Source organism: Triturus cristatus, chromosome 2_2 (assembly GCF_964204655.1).
Source record: "Triturus cristatus chromosome 2_2, aTriCri1.1, whole genome shotgun sequence".
Lineage (NCBI taxonomy): Eukaryota > Metazoa > Chordata > Amphibia > Caudata > Salamandridae > Triturus > Triturus cristatus.
In genome coordinates this window covers 277586166-277609176 of record NC_140582.1, presented here as the reverse complement: position 1 = coordinate 277609176, position 23011 = coordinate 277586166, and positions in this window count along the sequence as shown.

The following is a 23011-nucleotide window of genomic DNA, read 5'->3' as shown; positions in this document are numbered from 1 at the left end:
AGAGAGAGTAGTAGAGAATAGTAGTAGAGAATCAGTAGTAGAGTAGTAGAGAGTAGTCTGTCAGTGTCAGTCAGTGTCAGTCAGTGTCAGTCAGTCAGTGTCAGTCAGTCAGTCAGTGTCAGTCAATCAGTGTCAGTCAGTGTCAATCAGTGTCAGTCAGTCAGTGTCAGTCGGTCAGTGTCAGTCAATCAGTGTCAGTCAGGGTCAGTGTCAGTCAATCTGTGTCAGTCAGTATAAATCAGTCAGTGTCAGTCAGTCAGTGTCAGCTAGAGCAACTCTGCTGACCTGGTTTCTCTGGCTCTGCAGCAGCTCTGCAGACCTGGTTCTCTGGCTTTAGAGCAGCTCTGTTGACCTGGTTCTTAGGCTCTAGAGCAGCTCTACTCACCTGGTTCTCTGGCTCTAAAGCAGCTCTGCTGACCTGGTTCTATGACTCTAAAGCAGCTCTGCTGATTTGGTTCTCTGGCTCTAGAGTAGCTCTGTTGACCTGGTTCTCTGGCTCTAAAGCAGCTCTGCTAACCTGGTTCTCTGGCTCTAAAGCTGCTCTGCTGGCCTGGTTCTCTGGCTCTAAAGCAGCTCTGCTGACCCGGTTCTCTCCCTCTAAAGCAGCTCTGCTGACCTGGTTTCTCTGGCTCTACAGCAGCTCTGCTGACCTGGTTCGCTGGCTCTAGAGCAGCTCTGCTGACCTAGGTCTTAGGCTCTAGAGCAGCTCTGCTGACCTGGTTCTCTGGCTCTACAGCAGCTCTGCTGACCTGGTTTTCTGCACTCACGATGCACACACCCGACTTCTTCAAAATATATTTAAAAATAATATAAGTTTATTATAAGTACAAATATATTATTTTGATGAATATCTTACATAATCTCTTGCCTTAATATGTATATTAAAGACACATACATATCATTTTGGACATCATTTTTTTTTGCGGGAGTCGCGCACCCAGCACACCCCAGCACGTATATGATGTTATGCGGGACCCGCAACCGAGCAAACATCTCGTACTGTAATGCGCATGTGTCACAAATGCGCGGGAGCAGGAGTCGCAGACTGGTCGCATACCAATCGCGCATATCACGTGATATTAAATTTATATGTTGTAACTGAAAAACACGCAGCCGTCGCACACAAATACTTTGGGCAGCAAATTCTGTTTGGAAGCAAGTCAAGCGGCATCTTGGCGTTTTTAAATTGAATGCATATACTCCATTCTCAGCTGCTGGGCTGCTTCCAGTAATTTTTCGAGATCACGTCACCGACAGATGGGGATTAAAAGGGATTCAATGTTTAGGGGATTTATGTGATGATGGTCAGTTGGTAACGTTTGCGGATTTGCAAGCGAAATTTGGTTTAGCTAAACATGAATTCTTTAAATATCTCCAAATCCGTAGTTATCTCGATAAGCAGGGGCCTGGATCTAGACAACAGCTTGCTAGGATCCCACTATTGAAAGAATGAAGAAACAAACATCTATTGGTCAATTTTATTTACAACTAATTGAGACACTTCCTGATGATTTAGATGTCTGTCAAGGAAAATGGGGAAGGAAATTGGGGTTAGAGGATGTTAACTTCAGGGAATCCTTGGGGCTTGCTAATCAGGTTTTGATGACCGGGAGGATGCACACTCAATATTACATGGCTATTCATGATTTATATTATACCCCAAGTAATATAATGAAGCAGCACAGAGCTGCTTTACAGAGAGGTGGTCCAAGGCCACGTCCCTTTTTATACCTCTCTGCAACACAGCTCATGGGTTCTTACTGAAGGTACCTGGTGGGCTAGTTGGACCCAAGAGACCCTCAGGATTCAAGGGGACTTAATCCCCCAATTTACAATGCACCAGAGGGCCCGTTTGCACAGTGGTGCAGGGAGGGGATGGGGCCTGATGTGACAAATGTGCAAACGCACCCTGTGGCACATTTTAAGATGGGGGATTAAGTCCCCTTGAATCCTGAGGGTCCCTGGGGTCCAATTAGCCCACCAGGAAGCTCCAGTAAGTGCCACAGGGCTGCGTTGCAGAGAGGTGGTCTAAGGCCACGCCCCTTTTTACACCTTTCTGCAACGCAACTCTGTGGCACTTTCTGGAGGTAGCTGGTGGGCAGGTTGGACCCCAGGGACCCACAAGATTCAAGGGGACTTAATCCCCCAACTTAAAACACGCCACATGACATGTTTGCACACATATTACACCAGGCCCCGCCCCCTCCCTTCACCACTGTGCAAACGTGCCCCGTGGCACGTTTTAATTTGTTCCAGATGAATATCACATTAAATGTTGTATCTATGTCATTAATTGAAGAACTTGACAATGTCACGGTTCCTAGAAAGATAATGGGCCTGATTTAGCTCTTGGTGGGTGGGTTACTCTGTTTAAGTGGGGATGGATATCCTGTCTGCCAAAATATTAATCTCATAGGATATAATGTGATTTATATTTTGGCAGAGGGGATATCCATCACTGTTGTTACAGAGTAAACCGTGAGCAGAGATCTAAATCATGCCCAAAGTCTGGCGACATTTGCATTTCCAGGTACATGTATGGCCTCCATAAAGTAGGACAGAGTCAGGGCCTAAATAAGATGGAGTCAGACCTCTGGACTTTATGTTGGGATATTGCAGAGAGGGCTTTTCAACACGCTTTACAGTCACCAGAGATTGCTTCATGCCCATCATTGGTTTGTGACAGGAACTTAATTCATTCATTGTACTATGATTGGATTGCGTTGGGAACATTTCTTTTCATCATGTGGCTACCAAAGATGATCGTCGTTCTATTGCTAGAACAATTACACTGTCTGTGGTTTGTGAACTGCAACTGCAGTCTTCATCCCACAGAGCTCGAAGTGATCTCTCTGCTGCAAACATCACAACTTATGCTGTGCCTGAGGGTAGAGTTTGGGAAAAGGTTCCATACCAGGTTTCAATGTATGACATTATTATTCCAGGTTCTATTTCAGATTACTTTTACAAAAAGACTGATAAAAGCATGATATCTGATTTACAGGCGTTCGCTACTGTGAATAATTAATTGTTGCCATCACTATGCACCATATTACATACATAGAACCAGTTATCCGAGGGAGATATAGAATTACACACAATGAGACATTGTGAGACTCCACCTCCTAATACTCACCCTAATTTCTTAAAGATCTTCATAGTTTTTCATAGTGATGAAAGATTAAATCCTTCAACTTTCTATTACTCACAGAAGTCACAACTGCTTCGGAAAAATCTAATTACTACCAAAATGCTGATTTATGCCACTTAGTTTCATCAGAATCTGGCTATCCAGGGATACGAATGCTGGATCCAAATATTGATGAGTATTTAGGAAACAACATTTTCACAAATTCAAGACAAAGAACCCTTATTCCAAGCATGCATAATACCTTAATAATTGACTTTTCTGAACAAAACTATCCAGCTAAATCTGGGATATAGGACTATGAAAGATTGAAATTAGCCTTTCAGTTTCAAAAATCTACTTGACCATGTTCAATAACCTGCCATTTCAAATAAATATGTCAGACATAAATGAAAGGATTCAAAATGGAACTCTTAGTTTTACTCAGTTTCCTTCTGAAGGCTTAGCATTTTGAACATATGATTCTACCACCTGCATGCAAAGCTACTCATCTAGATCCACATTAAAACTTACAAACTCTTGTAACAATCACAACACGTAGAGTTGGCAAGCTATGCCAATGATGATTAGAATAATTAAGGAAACCGTATGTAATTGGGGTTTTTCTAGGACCACATCCTACTAGAAACAAAAGACTTCTAGCAACAGGAACATATTCCATGTATAATGAACTGAACAAATACTCAGAAAAGGAAGCCGCAGAAAGAATTACTCAAATTGATTGACACAATTTGCAAGTTATTGACCATGAAATGCACCCACATTTTGAAAGGGTATACTTATTAAACCACAATCTGTCCTCAGCCTTAAATTTAGCACAAGGATATTTGGGGTTAAGATAACATGAGTACACTTAGTTAACAGCTATCGAACAATTAAATTGGGCATTACAAACACGCCTTGGCAACTCCTAAACAAATCATTTATTGTTTAACATTATACTCTAATACTGATGTAGAAAGCAATTGCAAAGAAAGAATCAACATATAGGTTATTATTGAGCAAATGGAAGAAGCACCATTTTCAATTAGTGATACACCACCAGTGACTAGGTTAATGCATGATATAATTTCTTTACCCATTACAATGTTTCATTGTAATGACTGCCAGAAATATAAATCTGTAGGCTGTTATGAAAGCATGCGCAATTTACAATTGTTCCATTCATGGAAGTTTCCTTTTTCGAAAATGTGTTTAAATGAGAATGAAGATGACTCTGTATATATCAGTACAGCCTATTGCAGAAACCCTCTTCTATGTGATACAATTCCAATTGAAATTTTATTGTACTTATGTAGCACTTTCTAACCCTGGTGAGGCATTGAAACACTTTTCAGCGAGTAGCATGGTAGTCCTGAACCCTAAGTGGGATACTGGTGGATTGGAATAGGGAAATATAAGTTGAGTAAGAGGAGCGGTGGACATGTGAGCCTGTTAGTTGGATTGAACAGGATAAAGGAGCTATAGAGGAGGGAAGAGTCTAGAAACTGTCATTTGGGAGACCATAGAAAAATCAGCTTTGGGATGAGTCAGAGGAGAGAAGAGTCTAGAAAGGGTTATTCATGAAATCATAGAAGTAAAATAAGGTTTGGGATGAGTCAGTTAGTGGAGGTAGAAGATAAATTGAAAGAGGACACAGGGTGAGAGTAGTGAATTGGAGAATTTTGATACATTTTTTCCTACATTGGGATTATAGATAGATACATAACTACATAAAAAGGAATACATGTATATGGAGAATAATAAAGTCCTTTTTTTTAATTAATATTTTTATTGATTTTTTCCCACTTCTATGCAAGGACTAGCACATTTTCACATACATAAACATAAGCTTAAGGCAGCAAGTCTATAATACATAAAGTAGATATACAATCACAGAATGTATTAAAAACTGATACAAAAAAATAGATTATAGCAAGGATAAAAGAAAGTAGCAATAATTCCTACTGTATCCAATCTGTTATGGCTGACCAAACCTTGGCTCCCATAGTCCTCTTCTTCTTGCCCTTAGTTCTATATATTGCCATCTCTAAATTATACATTGCTAATAATCTTGACCGCCAGTTCAGGAATGAGTGGCAGTCGCGCGAGTTATGGTTCTCTGAACTAACTATAACAGGGGAATTTCATTGGTTTTTTACGAGTGAAATATCCACCTAACTATAACATGTGTGAAACCTATTGTTTTTTAAGTGAATTTGCAAGGTTTTTTAAATGCTAATTCCTAACTATAACGTGTGTGAAACCTATGGTTTTTTCAGTGAATTTGTACGGTTTTTTAAATGCTAAGTTATGTATGTATTATTATTTTTTTAATATATTTATTTTACAATAAATTACGTATTAAAATGTATTTATTAATTTTTTTGGTTTTTCACCGTGCGCGCACAGTGCGCGCACCCCCGCGATTTTTTAAAAAAAAAATTTAAATGTGTTTTTCTGCCTTCGGGGTCCTTCAGGGACCCCCTGACAAAGGCTAGGGGGTCAGGAACTCTCTTCCCTGCCCCCTTTTCACATTCACCACCTTCCTTTTTCACTCTCACACTGAAAACAAACAAAATGGCGGCTGACACTTCCTGATTTCGACCGATTCGAACGTTGACTGACATGTAACCACCAATCAGAATTACGCTCGCGCACGTTAGGGTGCTCGCACGGTGCGCGGCTATAGATATGTATGTGCTTTTAACTGCAATTTTCTCAGGAACTATTGAACAGATTGACTCCATATATACAAAAGGCACATCCCTGACCTGAGGACTACCTCTCTGCCAAATTTCAATTAATTCTGTTCAGCCATTCGGGCTGTACCTTTGACTAAAGGTCCTGTGGGAAAATGCGTTTTGGGACCCCCCTGTTTTCTCGGCCCCCGCTTGACGAATCCCCCCGAGACTTTCAGGGTAGGAGCTGAGCGGAGCGCCCCATTAGTTTTGAAAATTTCGCGAAGATTCGTCAACCGGCGCCAAAGTTATTCAAAATAGAATTTTCAGATTTCCTATGGAAACACGGTCCTAACTATGACTAAATATAACTATATATATATATATATATATATATATATATATATATATATATATATATATATACCACACAATACCCCTGCATACCTAAAAACCCTAAAATACCCTCACCACCCAATGCCCTTACCCACTCATAAACCCTAAAAACACCCTTACCACCCTAAAACCCCACCCATTCCTAAACCCTAAAGAACCCTTATGAACCAATACTCTTACCAACCCCTGAAGCCTAAAAACAAAGTTACCACCCAATGGCCCCACCCATGCTTCATTCCTAAAATACCTTTACTACCCAATACCCTTACCCACCCCTAAACCATAAAAGCAACCTAGCCACCCTATGCCCCTACCCATACCACCCAATACCCTTACCCACCCATCAACCCTAAAAATATCCTTTCCACCTTATATCACTGCCCATCCCTAAAATACCTTTACTACCCCATACCCCTACACATCCCTAAATCCCTTCCCAACCCTAAATCTAAAACTCCTACTCAACCCTAAGTCAAAACATAAACCTAAAATGTAAGTATATATATATATATATATATATTCACTGAAAAAACCATAGGTTTCAGGCCTGATATAGTTAGGAATTAGCATTTAAAAAACCTTAGAAATTCACTGAAAAAACAATAGGTTTTAGGTTTGTTATAGTTAGCTGGACATTTCACTCGAACAAAACCATTGAAATTCCTCCGATATAGTTAGTTGTACTAACTACATCTCGCGCGCCCGCAATCCACTGCTGATGATGTCACATAGTACATCATTCATGGCATGGTCAGTGACATCACTGATGACATCTCAAATGACATCATTGATGACATCATCCAGAGAATGTGGTTTGGTTCGTAATTTAAATATGTATTATATATATAGCAATTTGCATTGAAGAATTCGTGGATATCTAAATGTAAATATCTGGATGAAGGATTTAGTAGCAGTGTGATTGACTGTTTACTTGACTAATTTATAGTGTCTCACTAAATATATTGGATAGTGACTAAACTGTGTGAATATCTGTATCACTTTGTCAGTTGTTGTGTAAACTGCTGCACTAGTTGGTTACTACCTACGTGAAAGTCTATATTATTTAGTTAACTGAGTATTTGTATGGGAGAGTGAATGTGTGTGTGGTTCGGTGGGGGGCTTGTCACTGCCCAAAGATGTGTGAGTAGTTGATTCAGTACGTATATGAAGTTAAAACTACATGTTATAACAGTTGTTTGGGTGAGTGAATATCTTTATGGGTGTGGCGATGAGCAAATATATGTCACAATGGTACATGTCCAACAAACTAGAAAAATAAAAGCCAGTGTATGTGTCAGTTGTTGTATATAAATAAGTATACAAAAGACTCAGTGATTGTATGAGTGACTGTATGGATAACTGTATAGTTGTAATAGTGATTTTAAAACACACTTGGGTGCCGATCACGATCCGGTAAAAACTGGGTACGGACCGTCGGACGGAGCATATTCTCCGTCCGACGCGTACCCGGTCGTCAAAATATACAAACATGGAATTACGATTCGCACGGAAACCCCATTTCCGTACGAATCGTACAAAACCCTGACCGATGAAAATAAACGTACAAATGCGATCCGGGAAAGCGCCGACGTGACGTCGGGATGCACGCAGCCTGCCATTCACGAACCAGGAATCACGATTCGCACCGACGTCATCCCGCACGGTGAATATTTTCCGGCTGCCAAAAACTGCCGGGAAATCAGGACGACGCGAACAAGGAGTACCTGTACGCAACGGACAGACATGGACCCGAACCTACGTGTCATCCCGGCCCTCATAGCAGTCGACATCCTCTACAGGTTTGGACGCAGACGCCGCAGAAGGTCAGAACAACAAAGGGAGGGGGGAAAGGGGGGGGTGGCAGGACCAGGGGCAGGCCACAAAACCCCCACCAAAGTCACACAGCACACATGCCCTGGACATACCTGACCCTCAGGCCCTGGTCACTACGAGGGGGTGGGGGCGTGTCCAGCAAAGCCAGCGACCGCCACAATGGAAGTGCTTGACGACGCGAACCGGCAACCCAACAATACAGAAATCCGATTGGCCGCACTCTGCTAGTCCTACCAGCGTATTACCCCAAAGAATTGTGGTCCATGAAGTAGCATCGGCAGGTACGCCTATGCCAAAAGTTTAAAATGAAAATGAGTGTCGCGTTAGCCATCCCTGGACACGTGTTTCGAGGTAGTTGCCTCTCGTCAGCAGGGAGTAGGTATGTATGTAGGGTTGCTGCGTAGGCTGCCAAAAAATATTCTCAGGTAAAGCACCACTCAAGGCGCGCAGGTGCGTAGCCATGGGCTCGTCAGCCCCACCGGCTCAAGGGAGCCTGAATATAAACAAAAATCCGATTGGCCGCACTCTGCTAGTCCTACCAGCGTGTTACCCCAAAGAATTGTGGTCCATGAAGTAGCGTCGGCGGGTACGCCTATGCCAAAAGTTTAAAATGAAAATGAGTGTCGCGTTAGCCATCCCTGGACGCGTGTTTCGAGGTAGTTGCCTCTCGTCAGCAGGGAGTAGGTATGTGTGTAGGGTTGCTGCGTAGGCTGCCAAAAAATATTCTCAGGTAAAGTACCACTCAAGGCGCGCAGGTGCGTAGCCATGGGCTCGTCAGCCCCACCGGCTCAAGGGAGCCTGAATATAAACAAAAATCCGATTGGCCGCACTCTGCTAGTCCTACCAGCGTGTTACCCCAAAGAATTGTGGTCCATGAAGTAGCGTCGGCGGGTACGCCTATGCCAAAAGTTTAAAATGAAAATGAGTGTCGCGTTATCCATCCCTGGACACGTGTTTCGAGGTAGTTGCCTCTCATCAGCAGGGAGTAGGTATGTGTGTAGGGTTGCTGCGTAGGCTGCCAAAAAATATTCTCAGGTAAAGTACCACTCAAGGCGCGCAGGTGCGTAGCCATGGGCTCGTCAGCCCCACCGGCTCAAGGGAGCCTGAATGTAAACAAAAATCCGATTGGCCGCACTCTGCTAGTCCTACCAGCGTGTTTCCCCAAAGAATTGTGGTCCATGAAGTAGCGTCGGCGGGTACGCCTATGCCAAAAGTTTAAAATGAAAATGAGTGTCGCGTTAGCCATCCCTGGACACAGGTTTTGAGGTAGTTGCCTCTCGTCAGCAGGGAGTAGGTATGTGTGTAGGGTTGCTGCGTAGGCTGCCAAAAAATATTCTCAGGTAAAGTACCACTCAAGGCGCGCAGGTGCGTAGCCATGGGCTCGTCAGCCCCACCGGCTCAAGGGAGCCTGAATATAAACAAAAATCCGATTGGCCGCACTCTGCTAGTCCTACCAGCATGTTACCCCAAAGAATTGTGGTCCATGAAGTAGCGTCGGCGGGTACGCCTATGCCAAAAGTTTAAAATGAAAATGAGTGTCGCGTTATCCATCCCTGGACACGTGTTTCGAGGTAGTTGCCTCTCATCAGCAGGGAGTAGGTATGTGTGTAGGGTTGCTGCGTAGGCTGCCAAAAAATATTCTCAGGTAAAGTACCACTCAAGGCGCGCAGGTGCGTAGCCATGGGCTCGTCAGCCCCACTCTGCTAGTCCTACCAGCATGTTACCCCAAAGAATTGTGGTCCATGAAGTAGCGTCGGCGGGTACGCCTATGCCAAAAGTTTAAAATGAAAATGAGTGTCGCGTTAGCCATCCCTGGACACGTGTTTCGAGGTAGTTGCCTCTCGTCAGCAGGGAGTAGGTGTGTAGGGTTGCTGTGTAGGCTGTCAAAAAATATTCTCAGGTAAAGTACCACTCAAGGCGCGCAATACAGGTACGTCCCGTACCCACGCCTTAAGAGCGTGGGCACGAGTCGTACCCCGCCCACACCTACGTCATCCCAACAATTGCGAGACGGCTGTACCCACGTGGCAAAGGCCTGGGTACGGCCCGCACAAGCATTCCACAACGTGGGTACGGATATGTACGGACCGTACCCCCACCACCGTATGCATGGAGCGTACCCCCAACCCCAACAGTGTAAGTACGACCCGTACCCCCACCCGCATACGTATGGAGCGTACCCCCCCTGCCAACAGTGTAAGTACGACCCGTACCCTCACGCGCGTACGTATGGAGCGTACCCCCCACCCCAACAGTGTACGTACAACCCGTACCCTCAACCGCATACGTATGGAGCGTACCCCCCACCCCAACAGTGTACGTACGGACCGTAACCCCACCCACATACGTATGGAGCGTACCCCCCTGCCAACAGTGTAAGTACGACCCGTACCCTCAACCGCGTACGTATGGAGCGTACCCCCCACCCCAACAGTGTACGTACGACCCGTACCCCCACCCACGTACGTATGGAGCATACCCCCCATGCCAACAGTGTAAGTACGACCCGTACCCCCACCCGTGTACGTATGGAGCGTACCCCCACCCCAACAGTGTAAGTACGACCCGTACCCTCACCCGCATATGCATGGAGCGTACCCCCCACCCCAACAGTGTAAGTACGACCCGTAACCTCACCCGCGTACGTATGGAGCGTACCCCCCACCCCAACAGTGTAATTACGACCCGTACCCTCACCCGCGTATGCATGGAGCGAACCCACACACGTGTATGTTCTAAGCGTACATATCCTGAAATAGGAGGGGTGTGTGCAGAGTCCTCCCAGCAGTGCCCAGACACAGGAGGGGTGGGTGCCTAACACTCCCAGCAGTGCCCACAGACAGGAGGGGTGGGTGCCTAACACTCCCAGCAGTGCCCAGAGACAGGAGGGGTGGGTGCAGAGTCCTCCCAGCAGTGCCCAGACACAGGAGGGGTGGGTGCAGAGTCCTCCCAGCAGTGCCCAGACACAGGAGGGGTGGGTGCAGAGTCCTCCCAGCAGTGCCCAGACGCAGGACGGGTGGGTGCAGAGTCCTCCCAGCAGTGGCCAGACACAGGAGGGGTAGGTGCCTAACACTCCCAGCAGTGCCCAGAGACAGGAGGGGTGGGTGCCTAACACTCCCAGCAGTGCCCAGAGACAGGAGGGGTGGGTGCCTAACACTCCCAGCAGTGCCCATAGACAGGAGGGGTGGGTGCAGAGACCTCCCAGCAGTGCCCAGACACAGGAGGGGTGGGTGCCTAACACTCCCAGCAGTGCCCAGAGACAGGAGGGGTGGGTGCCTAACACTCCCAGCAGTGCCCAGAGACAGGAGGGGTGGGTGCCTAACACTCCCAGCAGTGCTCAGAGACAGGAGGGGTGGGTGCAGAGTCCTCCCAGCAGTGCCCAGACACAGGAGGGGTGGGTGCAGAGTCCTCCCAGCAGTGCCCAGACACAGGAGGGGTGGGTGCCTAACACTCCCAGTAGTGCCCAGAGACAGGAGGGGTGGGTGCCTAACACTCCCAGCAGTGCCCAGGGACAGGAGGGGTGGGTGCCTAACACTCCCAGCAGTGCTCAGAGACAGAAGGGATGGGTGCAGAGTCCTCCCAGCAGTGCCCAGACACAGGAGGGGTGGGTGCAGAGTCCTCCCAGCAGTGCCCAGACACAGGAGGGGTGGGTGCAGAGTCCTCCCAGCAGTGCCCTGACACCACAGGAGGGGTGGGTGCAGAGTCCTCCCAGCAGTGCCCAGACACAGGAGGGGTGGGTGCAGAGTCCTCCCAGCAGTGCCCAGACGCAGGAAGGGTGGGTGCAGAGTCCTCCCAGCAGTGCCCAGAGACAGGAGCGGTGGGTGCCTAACACTCCCAGCAGTGCCCAGAGACAGGAGGGGTGGGTGCCTAACACTCCCAGCAGTGCCCAGAGACAGGAGGGGTGGGTGCAGAGTCCTCCCAGCAGTGCCCAGACACAGGAGGGGTGGGTGCCTAACACTCCCAGCAGTGCCCAGAGACAGGAGGGGTGGGTGCCTAACACTCCCAGCAGTGCCCAGAGACAGGAGGGGTGGGTGCCTAACACTCCCAGCAGTGCTCAGAGACAGGAGTGGTGGGTGCAGATTCCTCCCAGCAGTGCCCAGACACAGGAGGGGTGGGTGCAGAGTCCTCCCAGCAGTGCCCAGACACAGGAGGGGTGGGTGCAGAGTCCTCCCAGCAGCGCCCAGACGCAGGAGGGGTGGGTGCAGAGTCCTCCCAGCAGTGCCCAGACGCAGGAGGGGTGGGTGCAGAGTCCTCCCAGCAGTGCCCAGACACAGGAGGGGTGGGTGCAGAGTCCTCCCAGCAGTGCCCATAAACAGGAGGGGTGGGTGCCTAACACTCCCAGCAGTGCCCAGAGACAGGAGGGGTGGGTGCAGAGTCCTCCCAGCAGTGCCCAGACACAGGAGGGGTGGGTGCCTAACACTCCCAGCAGTGCCCCAGCAAAGAAAAGGATGGAGTACCCACAGATCCAATGCCCACAAATGTCAGTCAGGTGCACAAAGATACTGCAGTACATGTACCACATGTGTGCGAGGCTGGAAGTATACATATGCATAGCGCCTAAAAGAATACACGTACACATGAAGTCATGGCAACAGTCTACATACACAAGTACAGTGACCACCAAGGACGCCACGAATGATGCAGGTGGAGACATCGCTCAGCATGCATGGGCCAAGTCTAACGAGTCCGTCACACACCCAGCCAATGTAGACACAGCTCAGCACCACATATTGGAAAGACCCTGCAGGGAAGAAGTCAGGTTACACAGAGGAAGGAACACACCTTGGGACGATGTCACCATGCAGTAACTGCTTACATGAACAAAGTTATGTAGCCAACAGCTTGTGATGGCACACAGATACCAGGATCCACCCTATGACCAGCACAAGACGATAATTCCCACACACCCAACACATAATCACCACCCAAAATAATGGGGCAGGTCCACCAACAGCAATACCAGACAGACAGTAGTGTACAAAGGAAAAATAAATTGCTTCAATCAGCATCCAAAACATATGTTTTTCACTTCAAAGTTCAAAAAGTACTATGCCCATAGGGCAAACCAAAGTTCCAATCCAGGTGGGGGACACAGTGGGACGCGTGTCCCCTAGCTTGCCTGCACAGTCAGACTCCATCGTCTTCCAGAGCAGGGAGGGCATCATGTGGGGGGGAAGGACCAGGCACCGCAGGGACATGAGGGCGAAGGGTAGGCGTCGTGGGTGCAGGGATGGAGGACTCCACCACAGGGGGTGGGTCAGGGCCAAAGGCAGAGGCCAGGATGGCGCTGCACACCTTTGCAAGGTCCTCCAGCATCTCCCCTGCACCCGAAGGAACCACAGGCCCCAAGGAGGGGGGGGCGGAGGGATGGGTCGCAGCACCACAGGGGGAGGGTGTGGACAGGGGGGGACTCAACCACCCTGACCGGGGACTCCCTTGACCGCTTGCAGGGTGGTGTCACAGTGGGGCTCAGGGACACAGCGGCCATGAAGGAGTCCTTGCTGGAAATGTGGCCAGGAGAGCTGAGGGGAGGGGATTTGGAGGGAGTGGATTGGGTGGAATGCGGACTCCCACTCTGGCTGCATGACTTACGTTTGCGCCCCGACCCAGTGGGTGTGCCTACTTCACCCTGTGTGTGGGTGCCAGGAGGTGTGCGTATGACCTTCCCTGCTGGTGTGGAGCCTGTGTCTGTTGTGGTGGGTGCATGCTGACGTCTGGGTGTATGTGGGACAGGCATGGGAGTGGGAAGTGTGATGGGGCAGGGGTAGTGGGTGGGACGTAGCGCTGCAGGAGATCCACTGCTGCAGTCAGTGTCGAGTCTATGGACCTCAGCAACTGGCGTTGGTCAGCCTGCGATGAAAAAATGCCCTCCAAGTATGCCTCCATGTTGTGCAGCACTTGGCTGTGGCCATGGAGGACATTAAGGATTGCAGCCTGACCAATCTGCAACTGCCGCTGGATGTCCACAGACTTGGCATTGGCGGCAGCAGTGGAGACAGGGGCAGGGGGTGTGGTGCCTGGCAGGAAGGAGAAATGTGGTGACCGGGCACGCTGGGAAGGGACACGAGCAAGTGGGAGGCGGCTGATGGCAATGGAGGGGGCGGGGTGCGATGTTGTGGCGCTGTCAGCTGGTGGTGCAGCCTCCGCCCACTCGGAGAGATCATCCTCGGACCCGTCTGCTTCATATTCAGTTGTGCCAGTGGACAGGTCCTCGGCCTCACTCTCCTCCGCCTCAGTACCACTCAATGTGCCAGCCATGATGTCAACGCTGGCACTGGTGCTCGGTCCCTCCGCTCCGTCTGTGCTCATGTCTCCCTCCGTGTCCCCCGACGATGCTGTGGGCAAGGTGAAGAGACAGCAATTAATCACACACCTGTATACATATGTCACATGAGTCCAATCTACATAGGTTACAGTGCATAGCCTGAAAAGAAAGATGAGTAACATCTACAAAACAAGGTACAGATGTAGGGCATGCAACACACAGTTGGTTCACCCACCATGCCACTGAAAATCCATGGAGAGCATGACACAATTGCAAATGACATGAAATGGAGTTTGACATAGGAGCCAGGCCCTGGGGACAATCCAGCACTGCATCTGCACCACACAGCGTTGCCGAAAATAGGGATGAGCAGGGACCATATCCATGAACTTGAGGCACATGCTGCATAGGTAATACTGAAAACATGCCCAACATGACTGGATCACTGCACCTTGAGTGTATGTCCAGACAAACATCACACAGTGGCCAGACCTAGCAAGGAGAGTTCAGGTTTTGACATGTCGGCTTTGCCCGCACCAACCACCCCCTACATGAGACAATTTGTTTACACACAGGAAGCACTTACATCTTTTAGTCTGGGTGAAATACACAGGGGCTGCATAAATGCAAGATTGGACGCCAAATTTCCAAGGTGCGCCTACATAATCATGTACAAATGGCCATCATCAGATGATTGTAAGAAGACACACAGGCACTGGCCACCGTGAGTATGAACAAGGATAATCAGGTCAGGCTGTACAGTGGACACTTGTACTACATTTCACGTCAATATACATGGTGCCAGGGGACAATGGCACAGAGCACAACCTATGCTGTAGACACTGAGAGTGTCCACGTTTTGTGATGACACACATGACACCTATGAAAATATGCCCCAGGGGACAGTAGTGGCCACACAACTCCATGGTCCTGAATGGGAATGACTGCAACACACGCCACCATACCTGCACTATGCGTATCGCACACTCATGCACATCATGTCACAGGCCACAACATAGGACATGCGCGCTGTAAGGCATGACACTTGAGAGACTAACTCCCATGTCTGGACTCAGCATCAGTGCCAACTGACATGGAACCCACATGTACTGAACTGGACAGGGCACAGGCAAGGTCCCCAAACCTGTTACACACCACCCCCACACATGATGCTACAGGCATAGTTCACGGGGAGAAAGCGCCAGCCTACATTACCTTGTGAAGGAGTGACTACACACAGACCAGGGAACACATTGCAAGGAGGGGAAGGGAGGCAGGAGAGCACAGCTATACTGTGGGTAACTGGATCTGCACAGCACCTTTAAACCCTGGCAGTGAATCCATGCAACTCTGCACTTACAAATGCTGGTGACACACAACAAACACACATGTACCTACCCCCTTCCTGCTGCTGCTTCTCCTGTAAGCGCCTGTCCAAGTCTGGAAATACCACCGCCAGCACACGCTTGCGGATGTGGGTCAGACGGCGGCGCCCCCGGTTCTTATGGGTCTCAGGTGAGTCCCCCAGCAGGACCCGTGCGATCCTCCGCGTCCAGCACCGGATATCCTGCCAGTGTTTCCTCACCTGGGACAGGCGCCGCTTCCGACCATCCGCACTCCTCACGGCACTGACGGCGGTCAGCCATATCTGCTTCTTGGCAGAGGCGCCTACCTGTGAGGATGAACAAGTGACACTACATCAATACACCAGGCACATGTCACAAAGAGATATGTTAGAACAAATGTGCTGTGTACAACAAGGCATAGTATGCATCCAACGCATTGCACCTTTGTCATAGGGACATGATCCTCTGGGGAAGGGCAAAAGCAGTACGTGCCATTGAAAGTACACAGGTGGAATGAGGGCAACGACACAATCTATGATCCAGGCACACACTGTGCATCACAAGGTACACCAGGATAATGTGCAGCACCTCTAAGCAGTCACATGCCACAGGCCACTGACGCTACCGCAGCAGAGTACACAGACACACACAGGCACAGGACATTCACCTTCCATTGCCAAATGCTGTGACAAAACTCACTCTGCACATGTGCCACTAGACGGGGGGGCTCACAGGTGTGGGGCTGGTTCTGCACGTCAGACACACAGCACTTCTCCCTGCTCACATCACATGGACAGGGTATATCCATCCCTCATGCAGCCCGGGTGCCACACCCCACATATGCACCGACCCACATGACAGGGGACTTACACACACACCGATGTCCAGGGTACGAACACATCATGTGGACACTCTCAGCACAGGTACACAGAACTAACACACATCTGTGGGTACAGTCACCTGTCACACTGGGCTGACCACATAATCACATGAGGACTGTAGAGGCTACATTCCCAGGAGGACAAGACAGGCAGAATGTGGCAGTGATTGTCACAGTAAACACAATGCAAGTGAGGACGGCAGACATGCACCACAGCATGCACTGGCTGGGAGACATCAGGCATTCCCCCCCGGGACCCCCCCTACAGTACATAGCATGTATGCCACACCTGGACACAATGCCAGAAGTCACAGTCACAAAAAAGGGACACAGTCTGTGCCAGTGGACTCTGCACTGACCTGGTACCCTGGTCGCCCATACAGCATGGGGTACTGTGGGAGGATCACATCCAGCAAAGCCAGGTTCTCCTCCAGGGTGAAAGGCTGTGACCTCTCCACAGACCTTGACATGGTTCCAGGGAATCAGTAGCAGCAGCTGGGTCGTGGAATACAAAGATGTGCAGGCAAGTGCTCCCTCATGGGACCTGGCTGCCTTATATCTGCCTTGCTGGCCTGTTTCATGCACAGGAGTACAGAGTGATTGGTCACTCACATTTGCATCCTATGTTTCCTCCAATCCCTTCAAACCTAGCACAGTCAGTGGGTTCTTATTGTGTTTTTTTCTTCAGCATGATGTCAACTCCACAAACACATTGCAACAAAGTAGATTCATTCCAACTGACTTCTGCTGTACACCTTCCGGAAAAAATTCAAACTTTAAACTTGGTCTCCATGACAACCAGCATGCATGTATGCCTTTATACTTGTCCCTCATGTGTCCCCTATGTAATTTTGAGATTCACACACAGGTACGGTGCGTTCCGGGGCCCTAGGGCACCCCAAATGCATAGCAACGGCCCGTACAGGCGTGTGTACGCTCTGTACCACTATGGGTGTTCTCGCGTATGCGTACTCATGGTGGTACGGAGCGTACACACGCCTGTACGCTCACTATCACTATGAGAAGGCATACGCGAGAACACCCATAGTGGTACGGAGCGTACACACGCCTGTACGCTCACTATCACTATGAGTACGCATACGCGAGAACACCCATAGTGAGACGGCGCGTACACACGCCTGTACGCTCACTATCACTATGAGTACACATACGCGAGAACACCCATAGTGGTACGGATCGTACACACGCCTGTACGCTCACTATCACTATGAGTATGCATACGCGAGAACACCCATAGTGAGACGGAGTGTACACACGCCTGTACGCTCACTATCACTATGAGTATGCATACGCGAGAACACCCATAGTGGTACGGAGCGTACACACGCCTGTACGCTCACCATCACTATGGGTACACATACGGCAGCACTCCCATAGTGATACGGGAACGTACACAGGCCCTCTTTGCGAAAGTACGGTGCTTTTCACACATCACAGTGGTGACAGGCAGCACACAGGAAGGAATAGGGCTGACATACTTGTCCATGGATGGACATCAAGGCATTGTCTGGGCAGTACTACATGTGTGGGGCACAGGTGTGAAAGGCTGTGATGTGGCACATTACTCCTGAGTCGAGAAGGCACCAGATGTATGATGAGATGTGTACACATGTAATGTGTGACGGTGCAATATGTGCCAGGCATGCCCTTGAATCCTTTGACATGTGTGCATGTCGTACTGCACACTTGGGATGAGCGTCACTGGCATGGCACGGACAACAACACACGCAAGTGTCCCCTGAGGCCCGGTACAGGGGTTACCACACCAGACATGTCACCACCCACGGTGCACGATGTGACTATGTCATGTATGTGTGGGGGGTTCCCATTAGGTTGATGTTGGAGCTCCCTCAAAAGCAGCAGCTGTTGCAGCAACCAACATATGTGTGTGTGTAGGTTGACATGGCACACTGTTCCGCACACCAGGCCACGTGGTATCGGATGTGAGGTGCGTATGTATGCATGGGACACAGAGTAGCGTAACAAGGACATGTCTGCATCCTCTCTATGAATGTGTGGTGAGTCATCACATGTACACCTTCATGGCAAGGTGTGTGGGCTGTCCTAGTGTAATGTCATGTGACCTGTGGCTCTAGTGTTCCGCTACCAGTCTCTGTAATCGACATCCTACTTCTGCTGATGTGTGGATGTATGTCACTCCTGTCTTGCGTCTGGCTGTTCACTTACACTGGGACACAGCTAATCCCATGCCATGGCATGTGGAGGTTCACAATCTCCGTGTGTAGCTGGGTCTTGGTAGGAGTGTCACCTGCCAGCCATACGTGTCCAGGGCATGTGGCACATACCTGACTCCGTATGTAGCATATGTGTATTGACAGATTAACATGTGCTCAGTACAAATAAATTGTTGTTGTGGTGCACTCACTCTTCCTTGTCACTTCCAAATTACTGCAGAGCGCCGCCTCTTCCCCGACCAATTCCGGACTTGGCTGCCATGTGGGAGAATGACTGTATCCGGTGCTACCGCTTCCCCCAACCGTTGATTCTGGAGTTGACGGCTAGACTGGCACCACAACTGCAACCGCTGCACAGGTATCCTACGGCACTGACACCCAAGCTGAAGGTAATGGCAGCCCTACATTTTCTTGCCACGGGTACCTTTCAAAATACCATAGCTCTTGTTGGTGGCATGTCCCAGAGCATGTTCTGCCGTGTGCTGGATGATTTCTTAGAGGCCATGTTGATTCACCTGGATGACTTCATCCATTTCCCAACCCCTGAAATGTTGACTGGGGTCAAGCATGGATTCTATGCCCTGGGAGGGATGCCCCATGTCATTGGGTCCATAGATGGGACACATGTGGCTTTGGTACCACCACAGGCACAGGAGGTAGCGTACAGGAATCGCAAGCACTACCACTCCATCAATGCCCTTGTGGTGTGTCTGTCCAACATGGTGATTTCACATGTCTGTGCTCGTTTTCCAGGATCAGCACACGATGCCTACATCATGAGGCGTAGCAGGATGCCTGAAATGATGACGCAGCTGCGCAACGAACGAGCATGTGTTGTTGGTGGGTACAGTCTGTTTGTCCTGTATTTTGCGTAGACTTCCAGCACAACCGCTTCTCCTGTCCTACTTATGTCCATGTGCTTTCCATGTAGGGGACGCTGGCTATCCCAACATGCCATGGCTGATCACACCTCTCCGCAACCCCATCACGCCGGCCCAGCTCCGCTACAACACCGCCCATGGCCGGACAAGGCGAGTGATAGAGAGGACGTTTGGCCTCCTGAAGAGCCGATTCCGATGCCTCCACAAGACCGGCGGCGCGCTCCCATATGCCCCGGCGAAGGTCTGCAAAATCTTCATGGTGTGACGCATGCTGCACAACATGGCAGTTGAGAAAGCTGTGCCACTCATCCTGGATCAAGATGATCAGGACCATCCACCCGTGGAGGACGAAGGTCTTGGCAATGGGGCTAGTGATGTGGAGGACGTGGTTCCGCAAGAGGACATCCGGACTCGGCTCATACGCGACTTCTTTGCTTAGTGGTGAGTACCAGTGTCTGTGTGTGCATGCATTGGTCCCCGTGTGGCATGTGTTGCGATGTGTGTGTCCATCTGCATGTATGCCACGTGAGTCAGAGGAGTGTGTGGATGTGTCACTGGAGTGATGGTGGCAGTGATGTGTATTTCCCCAGTCATAATTGTGACCTGGCATGTTGTCCTCCTTACATGTGTCGAGAACATGCACATGCAAGTGGCTGTGCTGTTTGTGGCTGACTTCTTGTGTGTCTCTCATCCCCAGGTACTTGCCCATGCCGTCTGCTGGTTGCATTGTTGTGGCACTGCTATTCCTCATGGACACGTCATCGTGTGCTGACTCAGCGCTACAGGCACGGACAAGTTTGGAAGTCTCCTTAGGGTAAGGGATGCATCAGGGGTGTATTGGGTGTGGCAGTTGTTCACGATGTATGCACACTGCCCCTGTCGATGTTTGGTTCCTCTGCAGACATGTCGCATCACCATGGTACACATCACATGCAGCTGGGTACACCTGAATAGATGGTCAGACTTGTTGACAGTCATCAGTGATGGGATTGTGGAATGTGATGATGGCATCAATGTGTGTTACACTGCCCTCGGACACATACGGTTTGCCTTGGCTTGACATGCTGTGGGACTTCCACATCAGCGGATCAATGGTGTATGGCAGTCTCTCCGTGAGCCTCTGCAATCCCGAATACATGACTAATAAAGGTGTTCCTATGCCTCAAAGGTGCCTCTTCTCAGTCAATGCTGGTGTGTTGCCACGGTGCATCCGGCATGTGTGGCATGGTTTTCCGTGATAGTGGCTATGTGTCTATGTGTAGAGTAGCAAGATGCAAGCTGTTTGTGTGGGATTAGACTCTGTATTGTGCATGTAGTCCATGACTGTGTGGGTATTGTGACATGTGCCATCCCCATGCATCCAACGTTGGCCAGGCCACCATTCACTGCATCCACCTGACTCAAGCTTGCAGGACATGGTTCTGCCACCTGTCCACACATACCTGGGTGCCCCCCAGGACACTCCACATGATCCCTGACCTCTGCGCATGGCTGTCGCTGTACTGAATATGTCTGTCGGCACGGTTGTGCGGCCACCCCCTCAGCTGGTTGGGCCCATCACGGGTGTGTATGGTGCTCCATGTCTGTCTTGCCTAATACAATGTGACCCATGTGTGTCCTGTGCCAGACTCAGTCCCCAGGGTGTGGATGGTTGAAGTCAAATGAGAACTCAGGCATAGTTAGACTTTACAAGACACATGTAAGGTAATAATGCAATCTGTAGGCATCTTCTCTTTATGGTGTGACTTTTTATTTTGGTTGGGGTAGTGGGGGGGTTTGACATGAGGGGCTTTCCGGGTGTGTGGAATCCAAAGTTCACTAGGGGAGTTGGTGTCCTTGCCATTTGAAATCCTCAGAGTCCATGCCACAGTCTTTGTCAACATTGGTCAGACAGTGACCAGCAAGTCCATGTGGCAGAGAATGTCTTTTGATGCTGTGCTGCTGTTGCTCCAGTGGGCCAGGTGCCAGGCCAGGTGTCCTGGGAGATGGTGCTGTTGCGCCGACCCTCACGGTCTTTTCCATGGACGACCCACCCTCCTGCGGGGACCCTCAGAAGCAGGCCGTGACGATGTTTGGGATGCTCCGTCGGATGTCTCCTCCTCCTCCTCATCTCTCCCTGTGGGTGGTGATGTTCTACGCCTGATGGCACAGGGAGGGTTGCCCATGTTGTCGGCCATCCGACGGAGTGTACTGTGAATTCCCGTGAACACCGTCACGAGCTCAACTTGTCTGTCCTCCATCCTCCGTTGGTGTTGCAGTAGACAGGCATGTTGATCCGCATGTTGCTGGGCCTGCTGGGTCTTGATCCCCTCGAGGATGGACACAACCTGGGCCATGCCCGTGGTGTCCTGCCGGTATGTGTCCAGGATGTTTCGGACATGGGAATATACCGGTTCCCCAGCCAACTGGTCAGGCTCGCGCCTCCGCCGTCCTCCACTCCCACCACCCCTGCCCACTTGCACCTGGCGTGCCCTTGTGGGCACATCGGGTCTCCGGGACCCCTGAGGGGTGGCATTGGCGTTGTCGCCTGCCTCCTCCTGGGTGCCCGGGACACCGTGTCCCTCCTGGCCAGCCTGGCTGCATTGTGGTGGTGGGGCAGGGATCCTGGGTGTCTCCTGGGATGTGGCAGGAGTGGGGGTGGTGGTTGGCCCAGTTGTACCTGACGCAGGTGCTGCAGGTCGTTGGACACCAGAGGGGCCAGGTTGGTTGGGGTCGGGTTCGTCCACAGAGTGGTGAGAGTCGTTGCTGCCGGTGGCTCCGTCATCCCGCCGAGCCGGGTCCTGTGTGTCTTCCCCCCCCCCCGTGTTGGGGGGTGATCGACGACGTTGACCTGTGTGTGAGAGAGACAATGTTAATTTTGTTCCATGCAACATCCATGTTTCATTGTTTTCACAGTTGGCACATTTCCTCTGGGAATTTGTATATGTCTTGCATTCCACTGACAGTGCACTTGTGCATGGGTATGTCCCTTGGCCACAGCTTTTGAGACTTTACCTATGTGTGGCACAGTCTTACTTGCTGTGTCAATTGTGACAGCAGTCAGCAGTGGAGTGGGCAGGTGTGGCGAGCCATGCATTGGCGCCTTCCGTGTAGCACTGTACGTGTGCACATGGAGTGGTTCCACACACTTATATGATGCAGGTAGCTGTCGTTGTGCTCGTGCACAGGTTGTGACATGGCCCTGTGTTTTGCCATGGAGAAGAGGGGGGGTTCTGGCACTGGCCACCCTTGTTTACATGCACGCAGTCCACCTGCAGACGAGCAGACATCCCCACACCCCACAAGGCTGATTTGCTCTCCCTGTGTGTCCCTTTCTCGCTCCCTCTCTGTCCCCCTCTCCCTCCCTCTGTGTGTCAGCCTCCTCCCTCTGTCCGTCTCCCTGTGTC